This window comes from Manis pentadactyla, chromosome 13 (assembly GCF_030020395.1).
Source record: "Manis pentadactyla isolate mManPen7 chromosome 13, mManPen7.hap1, whole genome shotgun sequence".
Classification (NCBI taxonomy): Eukaryota; Metazoa; Chordata; class Mammalia; order Pholidota; family Manidae; genus Manis; species Manis pentadactyla.
In genome coordinates, this window is record NC_080031.1 from 43,920,686 (window position 1) to 43,937,515 (window position 16,830).

Here is a 16,830-nt window from a genome sequence, read left to right on the forward strand (position 1 = left end):
CTGCTCCTGTCCAGAAATAGGTGTTCCTTTATATTTGTCCCTCCACCTATCAGCAGTGATCACGCCAATGTCCCTCAAACATGGTGGTGTGCAAAGAACCAAGTACACTTTTCTTTCGACAACCGGACCAGACGAAGGATACTTGTGGTCTTCAGGGATCACTTACTCACTGAATGTGGCTAAATAAAGTCACCAAGTGAGCAGGAAGTATAAGAGGACAGAGGACAGAGATACAGGTTCAAGTCCTTTCACCTCCATTTACTGGTTTTGTAAGCACACGCGGCTGACTCTACCTGAAAGTGTATCGGTGAACACAGTGCTCTCCTTATGGCTTAGCTACCTTGCAAGATTTCTGGAAGCATAATGTAGGAAAGAGACATAGGCTATGTTGTTAACTGTTCTGTACAGAAGGATAGATGGGCAGACAAAAAGATGATGGATTCATAGATAGATAGGTACACAGATGACAGATGAAAGATAGATAGATAGGTACATAGATTAATAGATGATAGACATCATAGATAGATGATAGGAAGATAGATAGATACATAGATAAATACATACATACATACATACATACATACATAGACAGACAGACCATTAGATAGATAGATACAGATACATATCGATTGACACAAAGCTACTGTTCATAACCAGGAGTTGAATGGTGAATAACATAGCTAAACTACAAACAAGAAGGAAGAATGAAATCCAGTTTAAAAAGTGCAGTAAGCAGCCTTAAGAAGAAAACAAATACTACCATTTGCAATGACCTGGATGGAGCTAGACGGTAGTATGTTCAGACAAATAGTCCAGGAGTAGAAAGACAAGTACCAAGTGTTTTCACTCATGTGTGGAGTATAACAACAAAGAAAAACTGAAGGAAAAAAACAGCAGCAGACTCACAGAACCCGAGAGTTGACTAAAAGTTACCAAAGGGAAAAGGACTGGGCAGGGTGGGTCTGAAGGGAGGGATAAGTGTGAGGAGAAAGAATGGGGGCATTAGTTTTAGCATGTATAATGCTTGGGGTCGAGGGGGCATGAGGAGTGCTGTTCAACGCAGGGAAGGCTAGTAGAGATCATATAACATCTTACTACTCACTGATGGAGAGCGACTGTAACGGGGTCTGTTGGGAGGGACATGGTGAAGGGGTCTACAGCATCCAACTACGCAGATCGAGAGCGACTGAAGAGGTTTTTCAGGGGTACTTGGTGAAGGGGGGTGCATAGTAAACATAATGTTCTTCAAGTGATTTTAGCTTAATGATAAAAAAAATTCTTTAAGTGCAATAAGTGCACAGCTCTAAATCATCAGAATAAAAGGTCAGGCACTGAGTGCAGCAAACAAAAGACACAGGGTTAAAAGAAGGGATGAAATCTCAAGACACCTACGTGCTTACTTACAGGAGACTCACTTGAGATCCAAGGACACAGACAAACTACAAGCCGAAGGTGTGTGGACAAGTACACTGCACGAGTGAAACTGAAAAACAAACAATCAAACAAATGGATTCTGTTTGAGTCCCCTGAGACTGTCAGAAGAAAATAGCCCTATCTGGCAACCGTGAATTCTTTTTGTTTGGTTTCAGCCGTTCCCAGCCATTGATTTAGTGGTGCAGCAACATACTTCTCATTTTCTCTCACCTCAACAACTGAGTTGCTGTAATAATAAGCATCTGGGCCTTTGAAATCAGTGGATTTTATGATGTTCACGAATGTGAAGATCTAATAACTACCTAAAGAGGGATGTTTGGACACTCAAATAAACTCGTCACCCCACAATACACTCTTAGCTCCCAACTGCTCATGTCTAGAAATTGGTGTTCCTTTTTATTTGACCCTCCGTCCTATCGGAGGTGATCACGCTGAGGTCCTTCAAACATGGTGGTGAGCAAAGCAGCAAGTTTACTTTTCTCGTGACAACAGGCCCAGAGGAATGATACTTGTGGTCTTCAGGGAGCACTTAGTCAAAGAATGTGGCTAAATACAGATAGCAAGTTAGAAGGAGATGAAAGAGGACAGAGGATAGAGACACGGGATCAAGTCCCGGCACAACCATTTCCTGGTTTTTTAGGTACACGCGGCCGACTCGAACTGCAAGTGTCTCGGTAAACCCAGTGCTCTATCTACAGCCTAGATACTTTGCAGGACTTTTGGAAGCATAGTGTAGGAAAGTGATATAGGGTAATTGGTTAACTGTTCTGTACACAAGGACAGATGGGCAGACAAAAAGATGATTGATTGAGTGATTGATAAATAGATAGACAGACAGATAGATAGATATAGGTACATATCGATTAACACAAAGCTACTGCTCATAACAAGGAGAGCAATGGTGAAAGCACATAGCAAAACTACAAACAAAAAAGAAGAATGAAATCCAGTTTAAAAAGTGCAGTAAGCAGCCATAAGAAGAAAACAAATCCTATCATTTGCAATAACGTGGATGGAGCTAGAGGGTATTATGCTCAGTCAAACAGGCCAGGCGGAGAAATACATGTACCAAATGATTTCACTCATGTGTGGAGTATGATAACAAAGAAAAACTGAAGGAAAAGACAGCAGCAGACTCACAGAACCCGAGAGTGGACTAACAGTTACCAAAGAGAAAGGGACTGGGTAGGGTTTGTGGGAAGGGAGTAATAAGTGCGGGGAAAAAGAATGGGGGCATTAGGATTAGCATGTATAATGTGTAGGGTGGGGTGTCGTGGGCAGGGCTGTACAACGCAGAGAAGACATGTAGTGATTCTACAGCATCTTAGTACATGCTGACGGAGAGCGGCTGTAAATGGGATTTGGGGTGACTTGGTGAAGAGGGTAGACAGAATAACATAATTTTCTGCATGTGATTGTATATTAATGAGAACAAAAAGAATTTCAAAGTGCAGAAAGAGCACAGCTCTCAAATATCAGAATAAAAGTACAGGCTTTGAGTGCTCCAATCAAAAGACACAGGGTTAGAAGAACTGATGAAAACTCAAGACCACCTACGTGCTCCGTTACTGGAGACTCACTTGAGATCCAAGGACACAGACAAACTACAAGCTGAAGGGGCGGGGACAGGTTCCCTACACAAGTGAACCTGAGAAACAAAGAAAGAAATGGATTCTCTTTTGGACCCCAGAGAGAGTCAGTAGAAAATAGCACTATCTAGCCACCGTGAATTCTTTTTGTTTGGTTTCAGCAGTGCTCAGGCATAGATTTCGTGGTGCAGCAACTTCCTTCTCATTTCCTCTCACCTCAACAAATGAATTGCTGTAATAATATGCGTCTGGGCTTTTAAAATCATTGCTTTTTATGATGTTCACGAATGTAAAGAAGTAATAACCACCTAAGGAGGGAAGTTTGGACCCTCAAATAAACACTTCACTCCACAACACACTCTTTGTTCCCAACTGCTCCTGTCCAGAAATAGGTGTTCCTTTATATTTGTCCCTCCACCTATCAGCAGTGATCACGCCAATGTCCCTCAAACATGGTGGTGTGCAAAGAACCAAGTACACTTTTCTTTCGACAACCGGACCAGACGAAGGATACTTGTGGTCTTCAGGGATCACTTACTCACTGAATGTGGCTAAATAAAGTCACCAAGTGAGCAGGAAGTATAAGAGGACAGAGGACAGAGATACAGGTTCAAGTCCTTTCACCTCCATTTACTGGTTTTGTAAGCACACGCGGCTGACTCTACCTGAAAGTGTATCGGTGAACACAGTGCTCTCCTTATGGCTTAGCTACCTTGCAAGATTTCTGGAAGCATAATGTAGGAAAGAGACATAGGCTATGTTGTTAACTGTTCTGTACAGAAGGATAGATGGGCAGACAAAAAGATGATGGATTCATAGATAGATAGGTACACAGATGACAGATGAAAGATAGATAGATAGGTACATAGATTAATAGATGATAGACATCATAGATAGATGATAGGAAGATAGATAGATACATAGATAAATACATACATACATACATACATACATACATAGACAGACAGACCATTAGATAGATAGATACAGATACATATCGATTGACACAAAGCTACTGTTCATAACCAGGAGTTGAATGGTGAATAACATAGCTAAACTACAAACAAGAAGGAAGAATGAAATCCAGTTTAAAAAGTGCAGTAAGCAGCCTTAAGAAGAAAACAAATACTACCATTTGCAATGACCTGGATGGAGCTAGACGGTAGTATGTTCAGACAAATAGTCCAGGAGTAGAAAGACAAGTACCAAGTGTTTTCACTCATGTGTGGAGTATAACAACAAAGAAAAACTGAAGGAAAAAAACAGCAGCAGACTCACAGAACCCGAGAGTTGACTAAAAGTTACCAAAGGGAAAAGGACTGGGCAGGGTGGGTCTGAAGGGAGGGATAAGTGTGAGGAGAAAGAATGGGGGCATTAGTTTTAGCATGTATAATGCTTGGGGTCGAGGGGGCATGAGGAGTGCTGTTCAACGCAGGGAAGGCTAGTAGAGATCATATAACATCTTACTACTCACTGATGGAGAGCGACTGTAACGGGGTCTGTTGGGAGGGACATGGTGAAGGGGTCTACAGCATCCAACTACGCAGATCGAGAGCGACTGAAGAGGTTTTTCAGGGGTACTTGGTGAAGGGGGGTGCATAGTAAACATAATGTTCTTCAAGTGATTTTAGCTTAATGATAAAAAAAATTCTTTAAGTGCAATAAGTGCACAGCTCTAAATCATCAGAATAAAAGGTCAGGCACTGAGTGCAGCAAACAAAAGACACAGGGTTAAAAGAAGGGATGAAATCTCAAGACACCTACGTGCTTACTTACAGGAGACTCACTTGAGATCCAAGGACACAGACAAACTACAAGCCGAAGGTGTGTGGACAAGTACACTGCACGAGTGAAACTGAAAAACAAACAATCAAACAAATGGATTCTGTTTGAGTCCCCTGAGACTGTCAGAAGAAAATAGCCCTATCTGGCAACCGTGAATTCTTTTTGTTTGGTTTCAGCCGTTCCCAGCCATTGATTTAGTGGTGCAGCAACATACTTCTCATTTTCTCTCACCTCAACAACTGAGTTGCTGTAATAATAAGCATCTGGGCCTTTGAAATCAGTGGATTTTATGATGTTCACGAATGTGAAGATCTAATAACTACCTAAAGAGGGATGTTTGGACACTCAAATAAACTCGTCACCCCACAATACACTCTTAGCTCCCAACTGCTCATGTCTAGAAATTGGTGTTCCTTTTTATTTGACCCTCCGTCCTATCGGAGGTGATCACGCTGAGGTCCTTCAAACATGGTGGTGAGCAAAGCAGCAAGTTTACTTTTCTCGTGACAACAGGCCCAGAGGAATGATACTTGTGGTCTTCAGGGAGCACTTAGTCAAAGAATGTGGCTAAATACAGATAGCAAGTTAGAAGGAGATGAAAGAGGACAGAGGATAGAGACACGGGATCAAGTCCCGGCACAACCATTTCCTGGTTTTTTAGGTACACGCGGCCGACTCGAACTGCAAGTGTCTCGGTAAACCCAGTGCTCTATCTACAGCCTAGATACTTTGCAGGACTTTTGGAAGCATAGTGTAGGAAAGTGATATAGGGTAATTGGTTAACTGTTCTGTACACAAGGACAGATGGGCAGACAAAAAGATGATTGATTGAGTGATTGATAAATAGATAGACAGACAGATAGATAGATATAGGTACATATCGATTAACACAAAGCTACTGCTCATAACAAGGAGAGCAATGGTGAAAGCACATAGCAAAACTACAAACAAAAAAGAAGAATGAAATCCAGTTTAAAAAGTGCAGTAAGCAGCCATAAGAAGAAAACAAATCCTATCATTTGCAATAACGTGGATGGAGCTAGAGGGTATTATGCTCAGTCAAACAGGCCAGGCGGAGAAATACATGTACCAAATGATTTCACTCATGTGTGGAGTATGATAACAAAGAAAAACTGAAGGAAAAGACAGCAGCAGACTCACAGAACCCGAGAGTGGACTAACAGTTACCAAAGAGAAAGGGACTGGGTAGGGTTTGTGGGAAGGGAGTAATAAGTGCGGGGAAAAAGAATGGGGGCATTAGGATTAGCATGTATAATGTGTAGGGTGGGGTGTCGTGGGCAGGGCTGTACAACGCAGAGAAGACATGTAGTGATTCTACAGCATCTTAGTACATGCTGACGGAGAGCGGCTGTAAATGGGATTTGGGGTGACTTGGTGAAGAGGGTAGACAGAATAACATAATTTTCTGCATGTGATTGTATATTAATGAGAACAAAAAGAATTTCAAAGTGCAGAAAGAGCACAGCTCTCAAATATCAGAATAAAAGTACAGGCTTTGAGTGCTCCAATCAAAAGACACAGGGTTAGAAGAACTGATGAAAACTCAAGACCACCTACGTGCTCCGTTACTGGAGACTCACTTGAGATCCAAGGACACAGACAAACTACAAGCTGAAGGGGCGGGGACAGGTTCCCTACACAAGTGAACCTGAGAAACAAAGAAAGAAATGGATTCTCTTTTGGACCCCAGAGAGAGTCAGTAGAAAATAGCACTATCTAGCCACCGTGAATTCTTTTTGTTTGGTTTCAGCAGTGCTCAGGCATAGATTTCGTGGTGCAGCAACTTCCTTCTCATTTCCTCTCACCTCAACAAATGAATTGCTGTAATAATATGCGTCTGGGCTTTTAAAATCATTGCTTTTTATGATGTTCACGAATGTAAAGAAGTAATAACCACCTAAGGAGGGAAGTTTGGACCCTCAAATAAACACTTCACTCCACAACACACTCTTTGTTCCCAACTGCTCCTGTCCAGAAATAGGTGTTCCTTTATATTTGTCCCTCCACCTATCAGCAGTGATCACGCCAATGTCCCTCAAACATGGTGGTGTGCAAAGAACCAAGTACACTTTTCTTTCGACAACCGGACCAGACGAAGGATACTTGTGGTCTTCAGGGATCACTTACTCACTGAATGTGGCTAAATAAAGTCACCAAGTGAGCAGGAAGTATAAGAGGACAGAGGACAGAGATACAGGTTCAAGTCCTTTCACCTCCATTTACTGGTTTTGTAAGCACACGCGGCTGACTCTACCTGAAAGTGTATCGGTGAACACAGTGCTCTCCTTATGGCTTAGCTACCTTGCAAGATTTCTGGAAGCATAATGTAGGAAAGAGACATAGGCTATGTTGTTAACTGTTCTGTACAGAAGGATAGATGGGCAGACAAAAAGATGATGGATTCATAGATAGATAGGTACACAGATGACAGATGAAAGATAGATAGATAGGTACATAGATTAATAGATGATAGACATCATAGATAGATGATAGGAAGATAGATAGATACATAGATAAATACATACATACATACATACATACATACATAGACAGACAGACCATTAGATAGATAGATACAGATACATATCGATTGACACAAAGCTACTGTTCATAACCAGGAGTTGAATGGTGAATAACATAGCTAAACTACAAACAAGAAGGAAGAATGAAATCCAGTTTAAAAAGTGCAGTAAGCAGCCTTAAGAAGAAAACAAATACTACCATTTGCAATGACCTGGATGGAGCTAGACGGTAGTATGTTCAGACAAATAGTCCAGGAGTAGAAAGACAAGTACCAAGTGTTTTCACTCATGTGTGGAGTATAACAACAAAGAAAAACTGAAGGAAAAAAACAGCAGCAGACTCACAGAACCCGAGAGTTGACTAAAAGTTACCAAAGGGAAAAGGACTGGGCAGGGTGGGTCTGAAGGGAGGGATAAGTGTGAGGAGAAAGAATGGGGGCATTAGTTTTAGCATGTATAATGCTTGGGGTCGAGGGGGCATGAGGAGTGCTGTTCAACGCAGGGAAGGCTAGTAGAGATCATATAACATCTTACTACTCACTGATGGAGAGCGACTGTAACGGGGTCTGTTGGGAGGGACATGGTGAAGGGGTCTACAGCATCCAACTACGCAGATCGAGAGCGACTGAAGAGGTTTTTCAGGGGTACTTGGTGAAGGGGGGTGCATAGTAAACATAATGTTCTTCAAGTGATTTTAGCTTAATGATAAAAAAAATTCTTTAAGTGCAATAAGTGCACAGCTCTAAATCATCAGAATAAAAGGTCAGGCACTGAGTGCAGCAAACAAAAGACACAGGGTTAAAAGAAGGGATGAAATCTCAAGACACCTACGTGCTTACTTACAGGAGACTCACTTGAGATCCAAGGACACAGACAAACTACAAGCCGAAGGTGTGTGGACAAGTACACTGCACGAGTGAAACTGAAAAACAAACAATCAAACAAATGGATTCTGTTTGAGTCCCCTGAGACTGTCAGAAGAAAATAGCCCTATCTGGCAACCGTGAATTCTTTTTGTTTGGTTTCAGCCGTTCCCAGCCATTGATTTAGTGGTGCAGCAACATACTTCTCATTTTCTCTCACCTCAACAACTGAGTTGCTGTAATAATAAGCATCTGGGCCTTTGAAATCAGTGGATTTTATGATGTTCACGAATGTGAAGATCTAATAACTACCTAAAGAGGGATGTTTGGACACTCAAATAAACTCGTCACCCCACAATACACTCTTAGCTCCCAACTGCTCATGTCTAGAAATTGGTGTTCCTTTTTATTTGACCCTCCGTCCTATCGGAGGTGATCACGCTGAGGTCCTTCAAACATGGTGGTGAGCAAAGCAGCAAGTTTACTTTTCTCGTGACAACAGGCCCAGAGGAATGATACTTGTGGTCTTCAGGGAGCACTTAGTCAAAGAATGTGGCTAAATACAGATAGCAAGTTAGAAGGAGATGAAAGAGGACAGAGGATAGAGACACGGGATCAAGTCCCGGCACAACCATTTCCTGGTTTTTTAGGTACACGCGGCCGACTCGAACTGCAAGTGTCTCGGTAAACCCAGTGCTCTATCTACAGCCTAGATACTTTGCAGGACTTTTGGAAGCATAGTGTAGGAAAGTGATATAGGGTAATTGGTTAACTGTTCTGTACACAAGGACAGATGGGCAGACAAAAAGATGATTGATTGAGTGATTGATAAATAGATAGACAGACAGATAGATAGATATAGGTACATATCGATTAACACAAAGCTACTGCTCATAACAAGGAGAGCAATGGTGAAAGCACATAGCAAAACTACAAACCAAAAAGAAGAATGAAATCCAGTTTAAAAAGTGCAGTAAGCAGCCATAAGAAGAAAACAAATCCTATCATTTGCAATAACGTGGATGGAGCTAGAGGGTATTATGCTCAGTCAAACAGGCCAGGCGGGGAAATACATGTACCAAATGATTTCACTCATGTGTGGAGTATGATAACAAAGAAAAACTGAAGGAAAAGACAGCAGCAGACTCACAGAACCCGAGAGTGGACTAACAGTTACCAAAGAGAAAGGGACTGGGTAGGGTTTGTGGGAAGGGAGTAATAAGTGCGGGGAAAAAGAATGGGGGCATTAGGATTAGCATGTATAATGTGTAGGGTGGGGTGTCGTGGGCAGGGCTGTACAACGCAGAGAAGACATGTAGTGATTCTACAGCATCTTAGTACATGCTGACGGAGAGCGGCTGTAAATGGGATTTGGGGTGACTTGGTGAAGAGGGTAGACAGAATAACATAATTTTCTGCATGTGATTGTATATTAATGAGAACAAAAAGAATTTCAAAGTGCAGAAAGAGCACAGCTCTCAAATATCAGAATAAAAGTACAGGCTTTGAGTGCTCCAATCAAAAGACACAGGGTTAGAAGAACTGATGAAAACTCAAGACCACCTACGTGCTCCGTTACTGGAGACTCACTTGAGATCCAAGGACACAGACAAACTACAAGCTGAAGGGGCGGGGACAGGTTCCCTACACAAGTGAACCTGAGAAACAAAGAAAGAAATGGATTCTCTTTTGGACCCCAGAGAGAGTCAGTAGAAAATAGCACTATCTAGCCACCGTGAATTCTTTTTGTTTGGTTTCAGCAGTGCTCAGGCATAGATTTCGTGGTGCAGCAACTTCCTTCTCATTTCCTCTCACCTCAACAAATGAATTGCTGTAATAATATGCGTCTGGGCTTTTAAAATCATTTCTTTTTATGATGTTCACGAATGTAAAGAAGTAATAACCACCTAAGGAGGGAAGTTTGGACCCTCAAATAAACACTTCACTCCACAACACACTCTTTGTTCCCAACTGCTCCTGTCCAGAAATAGGTGTTCCTTTATATTTGTCCCTCCACCTATCAGCAGTGATCACGCCAATGTCCCTCAAACATGGTGGTGTGCAAAGAACCAAGTACACTTTTCTTTCGACAACCGGACCAGACGAAGGATACTTGTGGTCTTCAGGGATCACTTACTCACTGAATGTGGCTAAATAAAGTCACCAAGTGAGCAGGAAGTATAAGAGGACAGAGGACAGAGATACAGGTTCAAGTCCTTTCACCTCCATTTACTGGTTTTGTAAGCACACGCGGCTGACTCTACCTGAAAGTGTATCGGTGAACACAGTGCTCTCCTTATGGCTTAGCTACCTTGCAAGATTTCTGGAAGCATAATGTAGGAAAGAGACATAGGCTATGTTGTTAACTGTTCTGTACAGAAGGATAGATGGGCAGACAAAAAGATGATGGATTCATAGATAGATAGGTACACAGATGACAGATGAAAGATAGATAGATAGGTACATAGATTAATAGATGATAGACATCATAGATAGATGATAGGAAGATAGATAGATACATAGATAAATACATACATACATACATACATACATACATAGACAGACAGACCATTAGATAGATAGATACAGATACATATCGATTGACACAAAGCTACTGTTCATAACCAGGAGTTGAATGGTGAATAACATAGCTAAACTACAAACAAGAAGGAAGAATGAAATCCAGTTTAAAAAGTGCAGTAAGCAGCCTTAAGAAGAAAACAAATACTACCATTTGCAATGACCTGGATGGAGCTAGACGGTAGTATGTTCAGACAAATAGTCCAGGAGTAGAAAGACAAGTACCAAGTGTTTTCACTCATGTGTGGAGTATAACAACAAAGAAAAACTGAAGGAAAAAAACAGCAGCAGACTCACAGAACCCGAGAGTTGACTAAAAGTTACCAAAGGGAAAAGGACTGGGCAGGGTGGGTCTGAAGGGAGGGATAAGTGTGAGGAGAAAGAATGGGGGCATTAGTTTTAGCATGTATAATGCTTGGGGTCGAGGGGGCATGAGGAGTGCTGTTCAACGCAGGGAAGGCTAGTAGAGATCATATAACATCTTACTACTCACTGATGGAGAGCGACTGTAACGGGGTCTGTTGGGAGGGACATGGTGAAGGGGTCTACAGCATCCAACTACGCAGATCGAGAGCGACTGAAGAGGTTTTTCAGGGGTACTTGGTGAAGGGGGGTGCATAGTAAACATAATGTTCTTCAAGTGATTTTAGCTTAATGATAAAAAAAATTCTTTAAGTGCAATAAGTGCACAGCTCTAAATCATCAGAATAAAAGGTCAGGCACTGAGTGCAGCAAACAAAAGACACAGGGTTAAAAGAAGGGATGAAATCTCAAGACACCTACGTGCTTACTTACAGGAGACTCACTTGAGATCCAAGGACACAGACAAACTACAAGCCGAAGGTGTGTGGACAAGTACACTGCACGAGTGAAACTGAAAAACAAACAATCAAACAAATGGATTCTGTTTGAGTCCCCTGAGACTGTCAGAAGAAAATAGCCCTATCTGGCAACCGTGAATTCTTTTTGTTTGGTTTCAGCCGTTCCCAGCCATTGATTTAGTGGTGCAGCAACATACTTCTCATTTTCTCTCACCTCAACAACTGAGTTGCTGTAATAATAAGCATCTGGGCCTTTGAAATCAGTGGATTTTATGATGTTCACGAATGTGAAGATCTAATAACTACCTAAAGAGGGATGTTTGGACACTCAAATAAACTCGTCACCCCACAATACACTCTTAGCTCCCAACTGCTCATGTCTAGAAATTGGTGTTCCTTTTTATTTGACCCTCCGTCCTATCGGAGGTGATCACGCTGAGGTCCTTCAAACATGGTGGTGAGCAAAGCAGCAAGTTTACTTTTCTCGTGACAACAGGCCCAGAGGAATGATACTTGTGGTCTTCAGGGAGCACTTAGTCAAAGAATGTGGCTAAATACAGATAGCAAGTTAGAAGGAGATGAAAGAGGACAGAGGATAGAGACACGGGATCAAGTCCCGGCACAACCATTTCCTGGTTTTTTAGGTACACGCGGCCGACTCGAACTGCAAGTGTCTCGGTAAACCCAGTGCTCTATCTACAGCCTAGATACTTTGCAGGACTTTTGGAAGCATAGTGTAGGAAAGTGATATAGGGTAATTGGTTAACTGTTCTGTACACAAGGACAGATGGGCAGACAAAAAGATGATTGATTGAGTGATTGATAAATAGATAGACAGACAGATAGATAGATATAGGTACATATCGATTAACACAAAGCTACTGCTCATAACAAGGAGAGCAATGGTGAAAGCACATAGCAAAACTACAAACCAAAAAGAAGAATGAAATCCAGTTTAAAAAGTGCAGTAAGCAGCCATAAGAAGAAAACAAATCCTATCATTTGCAATAACGTGGATGGAGCTAGAGGGTATTATGCTCAGTCAAACAGGCCAGGCGGGGAAATACATGTACCAAATGATTTCACTCATGTGTGGAGTATGATAACAAAGAAAAACTGAAGGAAAAGACAGCAGCAGACTCACAGAACCCGAGAGTGGACTAACAGTTACCAAAGAGAAAGGGACTGGGTAGGGTTTGTGGGAAGGGAGTAATAAGTGCGGGGAAAAAGAATGGGGGCATTAGGATTAGCATGTATAATGTGTAGGGTGGGGTGTCGTGGGCAGGGCTGTACAACGCAGAGAAGACATGTAGTGATTCTACAGCATCTTAGTACATGCTGACGGAGAGCGGCTGTAAATGGGATTTGGGGTGACTTGGTGAAGAGGGTAGACAGAATAACATAATTTTCTGCATGTGATTGTATATTAATGAGAACAAAAAGAATTTCAAAGTGCAGAAAGAGCACAGCTCTCAAATATCAGAATAAAAGTACAGGCTTTGAGTGCTCCAATCAAAAGACACAGGGTTAGAAGAACTGATGAAAACTCAAGACCACCTACGTGCTCCGTTACTGGAGACTCACTTGAGATCCAAGGACACAGACAAACTACAAGCTGAAGGGGCGGGGACAGGTTCCCTACACAAGTGAACCTGAGAAACTAAGAAAGAAATGGATTCTCTTTTGGACCCCAGAGAGAGTCAGTAGAAAATAGCACTATCTAGCCACCGTGAATTCTTTTTGTTTGGTTTCAGCAGTGCTCAGGCATAGATTTCGTGGTGCAGCAACTTCCTTCTCATTTCCTCTCACCTCAACAAATGAATTGCTGTAATAATATGCGTCTGGGCTTTTAAAATCATTTCTTTTTATGATGTTCACGAATGTAAAGAAGTAATAACCACCTAAGGAGGGAAGTTTGGACCCTCAAATAAACACTTCACTCCACAACACACTCTTTGTTCCCAACTGCTCCTGTCCAGAAATAGGTGTTCCTTTATATTTGTCCCTCCACCTATCAGCAGTGATCACGCCAATGTCCCTCAAACATGGTGGTGTGCAAAGAACCAAGTACACTTTTCTTTCGACAACCGGACCAGACGAAGGATACTTGTGGTCTTCAGGGATCACTTACTCACTGAATGTGGCTAAATAAAGTCACCAAGTGAGCAGGAAGTATAAGAGGACAGAGGACAGAGATACAGGTTCAAGTCCTTTCACCTCCATTTACTGGTTTTGTAAGCACACGCGGCTGACTCTACCTGAAAGTGTATCGGTGAACACAGTGCTCTCCTTATGGCTTAGCTACCTTGCAAGATTTCTGGAAGCATAATGTAGGAAAGAGACATAGGCTATGTTGTTAACTGTTCTGTACAGAAGGATAGATGGGCAGACAAAAAGATGATGGATTCATAGATAGATAGGTACACAGATGACAGATGAAAGATAGATAGATAGGTACATAGATTAATAGATGATAGACATCATAGATAGATGATAGGAAGATAGATAGATACATAGATAAATACATACATACATACATACATACATACATAGACAGACAGACCATTAGATAGATAGATACAGATACATATCGATTGACACAAAGCTACTGTTCATAACCAGGAGTTGAATGGTGAATAACATAGCTAAACTACAAACAAGAAGGAAGAATGAAATCCAGTTTAAAAAGTGCAGTAAGCAGCCTTAAGAAGAAAACAAATACTACCATTTGCAATGACCTGGATGGAGCTAGACGGTAGTATGTTCAGACAAATAGTCCAGGAGTAGAAAGACAAGTACCAAGTGTTTTCACTCATGTGTGGAGTATAACAACAAAGAAAAACTGAAGGAAAAAAACAGCAGCAGACTCACAGAACCCGAGAGTTGACTAAAAGTTACCAAAGGGAAAAGGACTGGGCAGGGTGGGTCTGAAGGGAGGGATAAGTGTGAGGAGAAAGAATGGGGGCATTAGTTTTAGCATGTATAATGCTTGGGGTCGAGGGGGCATGAGGAGTGCTGTTCAACGCAGGGAAGGCTAGTAGAGATCATATAACATCTTACTACTCACTGATGGAGAGCGACTGTAACGGGGTCTGTTGGGAGGGACATGGTGAAGGGGTCTACAGCATCCAACTACGCAGATCGAGAGCGACTGAAGAGGTTTTTCAGGGGTACTTGGTGAAGGGGGGTGCATAGTAAACATAATGTTCTTCAAGTGATTTTAGCTTAATGATAAAAAAAATTCTTTAAGTGCAATAAGTGCACAGCTCTAAATCATCAGAATAAAAGGTCAGGCACTGAGTGCAGCAAACAAAAGACACAGGGTTAAAAGAAGGGATGAAATCTCAAGACACCTACGTGCTTACTTACAGGAGACTCACTTGAGATCCAAGGACACAGACAAACTACAAGCCGAAGGTGTGTGGACAAGTACACTGCACGAGTGAAACTGATAAACAAACAATCAAACAAATGGATTCTGTTTGAGTCCCCTGAGACTGTCAGAAGAAAATAGCCCTATCTGGCAACCGTGAATTCTTTTTGTTTGGTTTCAGCCGTTCCCAGCCATTGATTTAGTGGTGCAGCAACATACTTCTCATTTTCTCTCACCTCAACAACTGAGTTGCTGTAATAATAAGCATCTGGGCCTTTGAAATCAGTGGATTTTATGATGTTCACGAATGTGAAGATCTAATAACTACCTAAAGAGGGATGTTTGGACACTCAAATAAACTCGTCACCCCACAATACACTCTTAGCTCCCAACTGCTCATGTCTAGAAATTGGTGTTCCTTTTTATTTGACCCTCCGTCCTATCGGAGGTGATCACGCTGAGGTCCTTCAAACATGGTGGTGAGCAAAGCAGCAAGTTTACTTTTCTCGTGACAACAGGCCCAGAGGAATGATACTTGTGGTCTTCAGGGAGCACTTAGTCAAAGAATGTGGCTAAATACAGATAGCAAGTTAGAAGGAGATGAAAGAGGACAGAGGATAGAGACACGGGATCAAGTCCCGGCACAACCATTTCCTGGTTTTTTAGGTACACGCGGCCGACTCGAACTGCAAGTGTCTCGGTAAACCCAGTGCTCTATCTACAGCCTAGATACTTTGCAGGACTTTTGGAAGCATAGTGTAGGAAAGTGATATAGGGTAATTGGTTAACTGTTCTGTACACAAGGACAGATGGGCAGACAAAAAGATGATTGATTGAGTGATTGATAAATAGATAGACAGACAGATAGATAGATATAGGTACATATCGATTAACACAAAGCTACTGCTCATAACAAGGAGAGCAATGGTGAAAGCACATAGCAAAACTACAAACAAAAAAGAAGAATGAAATCCAGTTTTAAAAGTGCAGTAAGCAGCCATAAGAAGAAAACAAATCCTATCATTTGCAATAACGTGGATGGAGCTAGAGGGTATTATGCTCAGTCAAACAGGCCAGGCGGAGAAATACATGTACCAAATGATTTCACTCATGTGTGGAGTATGATAACAAAGAAAAACTGAAGGAAAAGACAGCAGCAGACTCACAGAACCCGAGAGTGGACTAACAGTTACCAAAGAGAAAGGGACTGGGTAGGGTTTGTGGGAAGGGAGTAATAAGTGCGGGGAAAAAGAATGGGGGCATTAGGATTAGCATGTATAATGTGTAGGGTGGGGTGTCGTGGGCAGGGCTGTACAACGCAGAGAAGACATGTAGTGATTCTACAGCATCTTAGTACATGCTGACGGAGAGCGGCTGTAAATGGGATTTGGGGTGACTTGGTGAAGAGGGTAGACAGAATAACATAATTTTCTGCATGTGATTGTATATTAATGAGAACAAAAAGAATTTCAAAGTGCAGAAAGAGCACAGCTCTCAAATATCAGAATAAAAGTACAGGCTTTGAGTGCTCCAATCAAAAGACACAGGGTTAGAAGAACTGATGAAAACTCAAGACCACCTACGTGCTCCGTTACTGGAGACTCACTTGAGATCCAAGGACACAGACAAACTACAAGCTGAAGGGGCGGGGACAGGTTCCCTACACAAGTGAACCTGAGAAACAAAGAAAGAAATGGATTCTCTTTTGGACCCCAGAGAGAGTCAGTAGAAAATAGCACTATCTAGCCACCGTGAATTCTTTTTGTTTGGTTTCAGCAGTGCTCAGGCATAGATTTCGTGGTGCAGCAACTTCCTTCTCATTTCCTCTCACCTCAACAAATG